Here is a 12,093-nt window from a genome sequence, read left to right as displayed (position 1 = left end):
ATTTGACCTACATGTAAATAATTGTATCAGAAAAACCCACCAGAAACTAGGCTCCTGTACAGAAATAAAAAGTTTCTCACCGCTGAAGCCATGATTACTCTCACTTATGCTTACCTCCTACCCAGCCTAATGTATAGCTCCCAAATTCTCACAAAGCTCAACTCCTCCCTACTTACAAAACTAGAGTCTACTTACACCAAGGTAGCTAGATTTGTGGCCCAACAAACTTACAAATCCCATCACTGTCTCTCTTTAAAATACCTAAATTGTCTTGAACTACCCCACCTGCTTCTCCTCTCTCAGCTCCAAATCATCCACTCTGTCCTATTCCAGCCTTTCTATTGTCCAGCCCTATCCTCCCTCATCTCCCACTATTCTCCTACTAGACCTCTCTGGAGGTCTACCCAAGATCTACTACATATCTATAAACCCAAGACCAAATCTGGGTGCAACATATATAGCTACCACCCTTCTATTGCATGGAATAAACTCCATTTGAATACCAAACAGTGAATACCTTCCTGCTTGCAGTAAGAATGTGGGATAGCACTTAGAAACACACTTTAAAAAAAAACAGAGTGACAAAAATGATGAAAAAAATATATACACAGAGTGAAAGATTGGTAGACTTTAATAACTGTATCGAAAAATTCTACCACAAAAGGTCATTTATTTTTGCTTCTGAAAAAGTTAATGTGAGATGTGTGTCCTCTTTGTTTAAATTATTGGTGCCACTAGTATCTTGATATTGTAATGTAGTTTTCTGTATACTGTCAGCTTCAAAAATTATTTGTGATTAGAGAGATTCTGAAACTTGTATGAAGGGATGAATCAGGCCTGAAAATAGGGACATACCTCAAAACATAGGTGCATCATGTACAGGGGTAAACCAGATAGGGATGTTCCTCTAAAACAGTGATAGCTGAAAGGTCTACAGTATTTTATTCTGTAAGTAAAGTGTGGTTTTACTTAGAAAAGTCTGGGTCCTGGCTTCTTGGTTCTTTCCTTTGGCTATTCATAATTAACTCATTCTCACATTTCAATTTTGACAGGGTTGAAGAACTTTCATACTATGTCACAAAACCTGTTATGACCAGAAAGCAGCAGGAAGAGGGGAACATAGGAGTAATGTGCTACTAGCCAATACTAGCTGCATTGGTATCCAGTTCCCTGATAAAATCAACCTCCTGTCTTACTCCTTTCACTTCTTCCCACCAACGTCTCACCACTTACTATGAGCACCTGCATGCCTTGGCATGTATCTTGTGCATGACGACTTTCACCTTAGTTCATACTCATTCTCAGATCCCCGAGGCCTTCTCATGCAATTCTACTCCCACCATGTTATTCCCTGACTGAAACCGCTGCTTTTTTTCTTGCCTGTTAGGTATATCACTCTCCCTCCAAGATCTCTGCTACTATTGAGTGGAATGGGGCATGTCCTTGTGTCATTGCATTGTTTCTTTGCCAGATCTTCAGTTATTCTCACTGCTCTGGCATTCATTTTCCCACCATCCTTTTTTGTGTTTACACATTTCTCCTCCACTGTTCTAAAAAGGATTTTCATAGGTTAACCCGGAACCCTTGTACTTTTTTAAGTTAGTCCAGAGCCCAGATGTGTACGTTACCTCTATCCATATGGGACAAAAGTGCTAAACCAGGTCTGAGTTTGTGGTTTTACAACCATTCATTCAGATTATGTTTTACTAGAGTAAGAGACGTACTTTGCTATGTGTGCAGAGGAAGATGATAACTCCACATGAAACCATTGTTCTTACCTTTGCATCATTCATGATTCATACTATAGATGATCACTTTATTGTGGGATTAGAAAATAATTCCTGTATACCTGTGCTGCTTAGCTTATCAGATCTCCCCATTTTCAACCAACTTCTATTCATTTTGCCTCTTTTTCAGTCATTCACATATTTAATCTGTTTTTTCTACTTAAACCAAACAAGGTCGCTTGATCTACAGAACTGCTGAGACCGTTATGATAATATAATACAGCACTATCTGCATTTGCTCACATTTATGTGTATGCTTGTAAAATGTGTGTGCATGTGTGTGTATGTGAGGTGTGTGTGTGTGTGTGTGTGTGTGTGTGTGTGTGTGTGTGTGTGTGCATGTGGACACACTTGTGTAACGGAGACAGAGAGAGAGACTCTGTGTGTGTGTGTGTGTGTGTGTGTGTGTGTGTGTGTGTGTGTGTATGTGTGTGTGTTTGAGACAGAGACAGCTGTGTATTTATGTGGGTATGCATGTGTGCATGAGTGTGAGTTTATTTGTGCATGTATGATGTATGTGTGTTTGCATGTGTGTGTGTGTGTGTGCGTGTGTGTGTTTGAGACAGAGGGAGCTGTGTATTTATGTCGGTATGCATGTGCATGTGTGTGTGAGTTTATCTGTGCATGTATGATGTATATGTGTTTGTATATGTGTGTATATGTGTTTGTGTGTGTGTGTGTGTGTGTGTGTGTGTGTGTGTGTGTGTGTGTGTGTGTGTGTGTGTGTGTGTATGTGTGTGTGCGTGCACGCGCGAATCAGGTGTGGTGCCACATAATAGTTCTTAATACTGGCCTGTACATGGACAGAAATATATTTCCAAGGCATTTGGTGGTATAAAACAGAAGTACTAAAGTTTTATTTAATGGAGTGGATTGCAGTGACATTACTGCCTGGAATTCTTTGCAGAAAAGTGAAACAGGGGAATGCAAGAAAACAGCCATTTGCCCAGCCTGTGATGATAGAATGTAATGCATATGCTTACCTCACCCAAAAGCAGTATGATTCATCCTTGATGAGTCCATTCCCACCTTTCCAATAATGACATTTTCTGTGTCCAAATAAAGTGGAGCTTAGTGAAGGCATTTCTCGTTCACATGTACATAGATATTAGAGGCATCTGAGGAAGGGCTGCAGTATGTGAAATGATAGGGCACAATCCTTTAAAACAAATAAATATGTGTTTCTAATTCACTTTTGTTGAAAGCACTCTTTCCTGGTGTTCTATTTCTCATCCACCTGTGACATGGTATTATGGAGCTCGGTAAACTAAAATTTAGATTTGCAGTCCTTATTTTACAAACAAATGTGAAACTGCCTGCATAATAATTCCTATATACAAAGTCTGAGAGACAAAATTTGCTTGAGAGAAAATTACTTTTCCAGAACAGATATGCAATTATTTATAAATAATTCCTATTTTCAGCTTAATTTGAATTGAGAAACAAAAATGATCTCAAAGAAGCAGCAATGAAATTCATGTATTAAAGGGAAAATAAGCGAGGCTTTAGTGCTAAGATTATGCTCTGGTATATCTAATGTTTGTATATTTGTCAAAAAAAATCGTCAGTTGATTTTCCCCCATTTTATTCAGTGTAGCTTGTTGAGACCTGGAAAGATAACCACCTGCTCTACAAAAAATGCAAATATCTTTTGAAGTATCGAAGCATCGAAGTAAACACTACAGACACCACACATCTAAAGCACGCTTATTTTCTGCAAGAACTTTATAGTTGAGCATTGCACTTATTTTTAATTAGCTATGGATTTTCTTTATTAGGTGAAATAGAAAAATAATTGTTTTCTTCAGTATTAAGCAAAATAAAATATAGTTTATGGGCAAATGTAAAACACCATTTTCTTTATCAAATTAAGCACTGTTAAGGGGCGGCATATATCAGGAACCATTTAATAAGATTGTGCTTGATTTATTTGGAAAATATTCATGCTTTCAAAGATATTAATTTCAGGCTTCTTTACTTCTTTATATTTGAGAGTATAAAACATCAGGCCACATCACAGAACCTTAAGAGTACTTTTCTTTAGATACTTGGAAACATTTTGCTTCCTCTGTGATATGACTCTTCCCTGAATTTCCCTTACTTCAGTCGGCAAGGTTACACATACTTGGAACCTGCATGTATTATCTCTTCCAAGAACAAAACAAGCCCCTTTAAAGATTAATGAGGGTTGTATCCATTAGATGCCCAAAGCATTACAAATGACCAGAAGCAAGATAAGGTTAAAAGGCAAGCAAGTGCATTATCCACACAAGCCACTACATATATTATTATTTCTATATCATTCATCACATAGATATTGTTACGGCACATCCCCTCTGTTTAGCACCTTCTTCATACACTGCATATACTGACATAAAAAATCTTCTGTAGGATACATGCAGAGTTGTAGTATTAACAAATAAATGTTATAGTATAGGGGAATGTAATATCTTAATGCTGCTAGAAGAAATTGCAGCTACCCTGCTGCTGCAGATGTAAACAGTAATAATGTTGTCCAGAGCACCCCATTTTCTACATTACAGAGGATCACAAAGAAGCAATTACAGGCCATTGTCTACTCTCTGTGAAAACTGCAAAGATATAGAATGCCGAGTATTCATAAAGTTATCAAAAACTGTTTTGTGGGTGCTTAGTTTAGTAGCAAAGGCCACATGTTCTGTAATGAAGCCTGAGACGTCAGGTCTTCTCTCCTTCAGCATCCATTTTTCATGTATCCTTCTAGCTCCCGCCTCTTGTTGTCTCCCACATCCCTGGCCCTATCCTCCTCCTTCTCCTAGTTACATCATTGCCTCTCCTACTTCCTGCCTATTACTACCCAGACCTGACTCTTCCTTGCTCGCTTTGTACCTGGTGTCTGCCACTTTTGACTGGGTTATTGTGCCCTACGTTTTATTGTCTTACCTTCCTGTTGCTCCGTCAGGTCCTTATTCCTTCTTCACCTAATTTGAGTTTATACTACTATACTGTGACATGTTCTGAAATCTGTTCCCCTGAACTATATATAATCTAACATTGTAAGTAGAGTCATCTCTTCTGGTTCCCTTCTCCACCTCAAAAAAGACCATTGAATAAGATAGCAATGGCTAAATAAAAACATGAAACACTTAAGTAAATGAATAAACATATAAAGAACACACAAGTAAATGCATAAATAAATTATTTAGTGACTGTGCCAGCTTTCTGTAGTTAGTTACAAAGCTTCAGATAACCAGAATACTTGTGCATTGAAAGTCAATGTGCACAATTTTTTTTTAAGTCAATTATACTAGATTTCCCAACTTTTTCACTTTTATTACCTTGCAGGATACAGTATCTGGAATATGCTTATATTGCATGCTTACTTAATACATTTATGCAAGAATGAAAGCAATTTTCAATAATTGCATGTAACATGAATACAGCTTGAGACTATAAGTTGTTAGTCACATAAATAATCACATGCATTTGTGAATTTACATGACACACTTTTATTTATTTATTTACTCTTTGTTGACCACTTGTTTAGCCTTTCTAACACATCCATCTCAGGTTAATGTTTACATTCAAATCTTCAAGTGAAAAAAAGTGCTCAGTATTCAGAAGAACAGGGAGTTTAATATTCAACTTTACTGACTTGCATCCCACATAGAGTGGGGACCAATGTTAACAGTGTTTTAATTGTTCTACTGCTTTGGCACCATAACTTCTGTTATGTTGACTGGAGCTTTCAAAATTAAGTACTTCCTGCTGCCCACCATTCCTCTTAATTTCTTAGCACAAGAAATCTGGACAAAGCCAAAAATTATGGGGGTACAAAAGCCCAAAAATAGGGACAATTTTTAAATATTGCTCTTATTAACCCAGAAAGTTGATAGCATGAAAGGTTTTGTGTTAGCGTGTATTTTTTTAATGGATATAAAGTCTGCAAGTCAAATGTCTGTCTTTATTTAGTGACTTCAGTCCTAAGTGATTTTACAGAAAACCACAATTTTTATGAGAAACAGATCAAAAATTTGAGGCGAAAATCTGGACAGTCGAGACTATGCTGCCCACTAGATCAAAGGTATGATGATCCTCTGCAGGGCTGGAAACCTTGAACTGGAAACAGGCTTGTGTGGTCAGTGGAAGGAGCAGCTGGTGAAAATAGGATTAAGTGCTCTAGTGACAGCTGTCCTGCAATGGAGGGATTAGGGGAGAGTTTAATTTCAGAGTGACCTTTGCTGGATACCAAAGGCACAGCAGATTATGAATGCTAAGGTGAAGGATAGGACATTAGCATGTGTCACATGACTGTGTGTGGAACTTTTGCATATCCAAGACTGAAGTTTTTATACGATCATATTCTGCTGCCCACAAACATTGGTAAAGGGTCCCTCTGGTTGACTTCTTAATTGTTTCTGGCCTATAACACCTGTGGATTCCCACTAACAGCAAAATGACCTTGGTAACAAACAGACTGTTATCTGAACTTGGAGCTATCTACAAGGGCAGCCATATCCAAAAGAAGACAAGAGCCTTTGTCAGCAGGATATGGGTCCTGGGGAAAGACTGATATGTTTAAGGTGTGGTTGGCAAAGAAAAAAAATTATGCTATGGTCACTTAAGTAGTACCTCAAAATTGGAGGGCAGTATGAGTCAAATAATTAGAATAAGAGAAAACAAAATTAAAAAAACTAAATGTTTTTGCTGTCAGACTTCTATCAGTGAAAATGTTTCTAAAATCACTGAAGAAAAAAACTTATCGTGTAGTGCTACTTTTTGTGGGGGGGGGACTTATATTATGGTATTTGATACTAGCCTCCAATTCCCGTGAAGGGCCAAACTAGGACTGGAAGAAAGTGTTGGGAAATTTTACATCTCTTTATGTGATTTTTCACAGAATGCATGTAAATGCCAATTATTTACCTCACGTTTACATTTTCACATGGCAGGAATCACTGGGATCACTCCAATACAAGATAAATGGTTGGCAGATGACTGTAGCCTCATGGCCATCTGTGGTTTGCTGTAACGCTGCATATTCAGCAACATCTGACTTGGTTTCCTTTCAGAACTGCCAGAATGTACTGTCTGTGTGCAAAGAACTAGTTTTATTGCTGTGTGGAAATGTGCTCTTAAGATGTTGCTTGTTTCACTGAATCTGTTACTAGATACTGCAGTTTTAACAATCCTCATCTCAATCTTTCTTTGCTTCACTGAGATTGATGTTTACTTTGAGTACACAGTAAACCAAAGCTTGAAATGCTACATAAAGTATGCATTTATTTTGGCGGTCATGTCTTTGAACATCCATGAATGTGGAGCAAAAAAGATGATTTGATCAAAAGCTGAACATTTTAAACTTTAAGGAAGTGCTGGATAGATCTTACTGTTATCTCTGCTGTTCTCTGGCAATCAAACACGGTTTATTTTGTTTTGAAGTTTAGTACTTGTTTTGGAACTTTTTTTTCACCTGGCTCTAACCCAAGGTCAGTTGGTTCCTGGTAGCCGTTCAAGTTTTTGCAGTACTGTCATTGTATGCCATCTGCTAGTACTGATGGACGTCATTATCATTCCACTAAGTTCTCTATGGGGCTCAGACAGGGCCCTACACAGAGTTTATTGCCCTGCACAGAGTGAAGTTTTACTTGTTATCACAGTGTTTTTTTTTGCACGTATTTTGCATGGTCTAGACCAGGTTTATGGTCCTTGAAATGCTCTTGGCATAATCCATATTAGAACTATTATGGCTGCACTGGTTTTAACATGGTTTTAATATAGTTTAAATATGATTTCTCATCTACATAATGTTTCCAGTTCAGCTGTTACTAGTCTGTCCTCCCAAGCATGTTTCCAGAATTGATTGATTACACATGTGGTCTTTGATTTTCTGGTCCATCTGCATAATGTTCCTACCATTGTACATAGGAGGCTGGTGAGCCCCAGAGTGTTGCATCATCCATACTTGACAATGTAGCATTTGAAATATTGTTGGTATATTCTAAAGAGATTTTTTTTTTCTGAAAAGTTTCTGCTGTGGTACAAGTTGGTCTGGTCTCTGCAATGTTCCAATCATGGTGAAAGCTGGCTGGGTAGTCTCTGTGCTGTTCTTAGCATAGTTCAATCATCAGAATGTTTGGCCTCTAAGATGCCCCTGTCATGCTTAAGACCATATCAAATGCCCCAGTGACCCTTTGGTGGCATTGCATCTCTGATAACTCTGCAGTTTAGATGGTATAGTCCATAATAAGCTCAGCTGTCCCAGACATATATCTGAGACCGTCCAGACAGGGTCACAAGACCCAGTAGTAATCCTATCAGAATGGATTGCTGTCTGTGCAAAATTCCTGGACTTGTTTATGCTTGATTATGCAGTTCTTCATGAACTATTCTCAGCATGCTTTTAACTGAATTTTGATGCACTGATCAGATTTCTTCAAGCTGTAGACTTGCTGGGTGGTGACTATAATGTCATGTGAATTCACCAGATCTTGGGCCATCACTGTAATGCCAGAGTCTATACATTGCTATCTAGGTGCAGACTGCATCTGTTGTCTCTGCACTGTTCCTGATATGATCAAGATTAGGTTTGAGTGGCATGCAAAGTTTCTGGTATAGTTCTGTCCAGGTCACTTGTCCTGTAAATGCTCTTGACATGGTCCTTACTAGAAGCTAAGCTGTCTCCACCCAAGACTGGAACAGACAGTCAAGAGGAGAAGGTTAACACTTGCACCACAACTCCAGCCACACACAGACCTACTAAAACAGCACTGGCAAAAAATACACATAAATATACAAAACCATACTTGGAGGCTCTAAATAAAAACCTGTAAAAGCATCAGAGACCTCCAAGGCAGACATCCAAACAACCTGCACTTCCCATCACAAACCAGACAACACATAAAACACAAAATCAGTGTGCCGCACAATCACAGCCCTAACACACTAGTAATAGGTGACTCTATAGTCAGGCACACTGACATCCCACTCACTAGGCTGGACAAGCAGAAGGTTACTGTTAGCTGCCTGTCGGGAGCCAGAATCCGCCACATAACACAAGCACTCAGGTCACTCCAGAACAAGTACAAATATGACTCTGTCATTGTTCATGTTGGTGTGAATGACCTGAGACGTACCTCCCTGAACTACATGAAAAGAGATATGGAAGAGCTCATTGATCATGTAGCCCAGGCCGGTATGACCCTGACCCTGAGTAGCATCCTGCCCTCACCAAGAATGATACCTCAGTATAAAGAAAAAATGATCAATTTCAACAATTGGCTAAGCTTCTGGTGTCATTCAAAGGGGATCCAGTGTCTGTCAGCCTGGGAAGACATGCTCGACAAGCCGCTTTGCTTCACAAGAGATGGCTCGCACCTGTCACTCCTAGGCTTTCGAATACTGGCCAAGGCTCTTGCTGCCCCCATAGTGCCTTTTTTAGGCAAGGCTTAAAAGTCAAACCCACCTCCATAAACAGCACAATTAACAAAAAACTGAGGGTTATGCTACTCAACGCCAGGAGTTTGAATTTCAAAATGCACACGCTCGAAGTACTCCTCAGTATGGAGAACGTCGACATCTGTGCAGTAACTGAAACCTGGTTCAAGGCTCCAGAGGGCACTCGAGCACTACCGGGCTACAACTCATACCACATGTTTCGGCCACAGAACACGGACCGAAACACAAAAGGAGGGGGTGTATCCATATTCATCAAGGATACCTACACTTCCAGGTTAGTGGCACAGCATAATACCTCTGAGATCATCCATGTGCAACTAACATCGGGCAAATCTGCAATGCAAATTGTGGCCTGCTACAGATCACCCTCCATGACCCAGAACCACCACTCCACCTTTCTGTAGACACTGGAAAACATGAAGGTCCTACCAAACACCCTGATATTGGGAGATTTCAATTACACTGGGAAAACTACTCGAGTACAAATTCCCAGACCCAGTGCTTCCTGGAATTCATCAACTCAAATGCCCTGGATCAGCTGGTAAACTCCCCTACCAGAGGTGAAAACATATTGGACCTGGTCATCACCAACATGGGCAACAGGTGTTCCACACCGGAGGTCAACCCGTCACTGGTTAGATCAGACCATAAACTAATCACTCTGGATGTCCACACCCCACCACCACCCCCAACTAAGGAAACCACAGTAAAAAACTTTTCTAAAGCAAACTTCATCTTACTTAAGACAGGTGGTAAGTTTCACAGCCCTCACGCTAAAGGATAATGCTGCCCAAGATGCAGAAACCTTTACAAATGCACTCTATGAGCACCTACAAGGATGCATGGATTGTGCCATCCCTAGCAAAACCAAGACTCACTCATCTAAGAGAAGGAAACCAGTTTGGTGGACCCCTGCAATAAACAGGCTATACAACAGAAGGAGGAAACTAGTTCAGAAAAAAAGCAAATCCCAAGAAGGAAAGACATCCCTGATCAGTGTCAGTAAGAAACGGAGGTCCCTCATGAAATCATCCAAGGCTAACTTCGAAAGAAAAATAGACAAGGATTCAAAAGATAACCACAAAGCCTTCTTTAGCTATGTTAAGAATCTAAGTGGCAACTCGCAGATATGCACTGAACTAGTGCAAAATCGCACAAAATATACTGAACCTACTGATATTGCCAACATCCTGGCAGATAGATTCAGTGCAAACTTCACCCCCCCTCACCTCCAAAAGTGCCCACAACAATACCAGAAAAGTCTAGTGTCCCAAAAATCACAGACGCACAGGTGAAAACAGCCCTTTCAAAAGCCAAAAACACAACATCAATGGGACCAGATGGTGTTCCAGGCTGTGTTTTGCACGAACTACAGAACGAGCTAACTCCCCACCTAAACACGCTGTTCAACCTCAGCCTCTCCACAGGCTACGTGCCCATAGAATGGCACACAGCAACGGTTATTCCTCTTCACAATGGAGGGGCCACAACTGACCCTGGTACCTATCACCATAAGCTTGACTAGCCTGGTCTGCAAGGCTATGGACCGCATCATCATGGATCTCATTAACAAAGACATTGGGAACCTTCAAACATTTGGCCTGACCCAGTTCGGCTTTGTTAAGGGCAGATCATAGCTACTAAACCTGGTTGACTCCTTTGAGACAGTCACCATGGCCATAGACGAGGGAAAGGTGGTTCACACAGCCTACCTTGACCTCGCCAAGGCTTTTGACACCATTCCCCACTCAGGTATTACAGAAAGACTCACCAGCCTGAACATAAACCCCTACGTCACGAGATGGGTTGCCAACTGGCTTACAGACAGAACTCACACGGTAAGAATAGCGGGCACCAGGTCTGACTCTAAACCAGTCATAAGTGGTGTCCCACAAGGCTCGGTCCTGGGACCCCTACTGTTCGGCATATACTTCTCAGAAGTACAGGCAAACACAGGAGGACTATGGCTAACCATGTTCGCCGATGACTGCGAACTGGGAGCCATAATTGACTCTCCGGCTGACATGGACATCCTCCAAAAGGGCCTTACTGAGATGGACACCTGGTGTCAAAGTCATGGCCTCAAGCTAAATGCCAAAAAATGCATAGTCATCCCATTTGGGAAAAACAAAACACCCACGAATTACCACAAAGGTGGCAGCCCCCTTAATACAGAAGAGGTAATAAGAGATCTGGGGACCCAGGTAGATAGTAATCTCTCATTTGACAATCATATTGCCAAAGTAGTTAGGAAATCCTTCTATGTGCCCCATCTAATTACTAAAGGGTTCACATCTAGAAATAAAGAGGTTATAGTGCCCCTCTACTCATCACTCATTAGACCCATCAAAGAGTACAATGCCCCGTTTGGGATGTACCTCACAAGACACTTCCAACAGCTGGAAAGACCACAAAAGTACCTCACCAAGAGGATTACTGGTCTGAAACATATGTCCTATGCAGACCGACTGAAAAAACTCCGGCTGTACTCAGTGGCATATCGCTTACTCAGAGGTGATCTCTGCCTGACTTACAAAGCCATGTCCAACTCAGAATTGATGGACATGCTCCACCTAAAGAAATCCAAGTCACTGCAAGCCACGCGCTGTAGTGAGCTAAACCTCACCACAACAATAAATAGAATATTCTGAAGGGAAAGATTCCTGTCACAGAGACTCCCCATGCTTTGGAACAAAATTCCAAATTACATCAGGCAGAGCCCCTCACTAACACTCTTCAAGAGAAACCTTGACGAGTGGATGGGTAACAGAAAATACACCCTTGGGATCACTTCATTGGCTCTGCTTGACAGATGATCAGTTAATTAATCAATGGGGCAGCGAAAGCCGACACACTCTGGCTAGACTTA

This window comes from Protopterus annectens, chromosome 8.part0 (assembly GCF_019279795.1).
Source record: "Protopterus annectens isolate FY-2018-M chromosome 8.part0, PAN1.0, whole genome shotgun sequence".
NCBI lineage: Eukaryota > Metazoa > Chordata > Ceratodontiformes > Protopteridae > Protopterus > Protopterus annectens.
Note: the sequence above shows the minus strand (reverse complement) of the source record.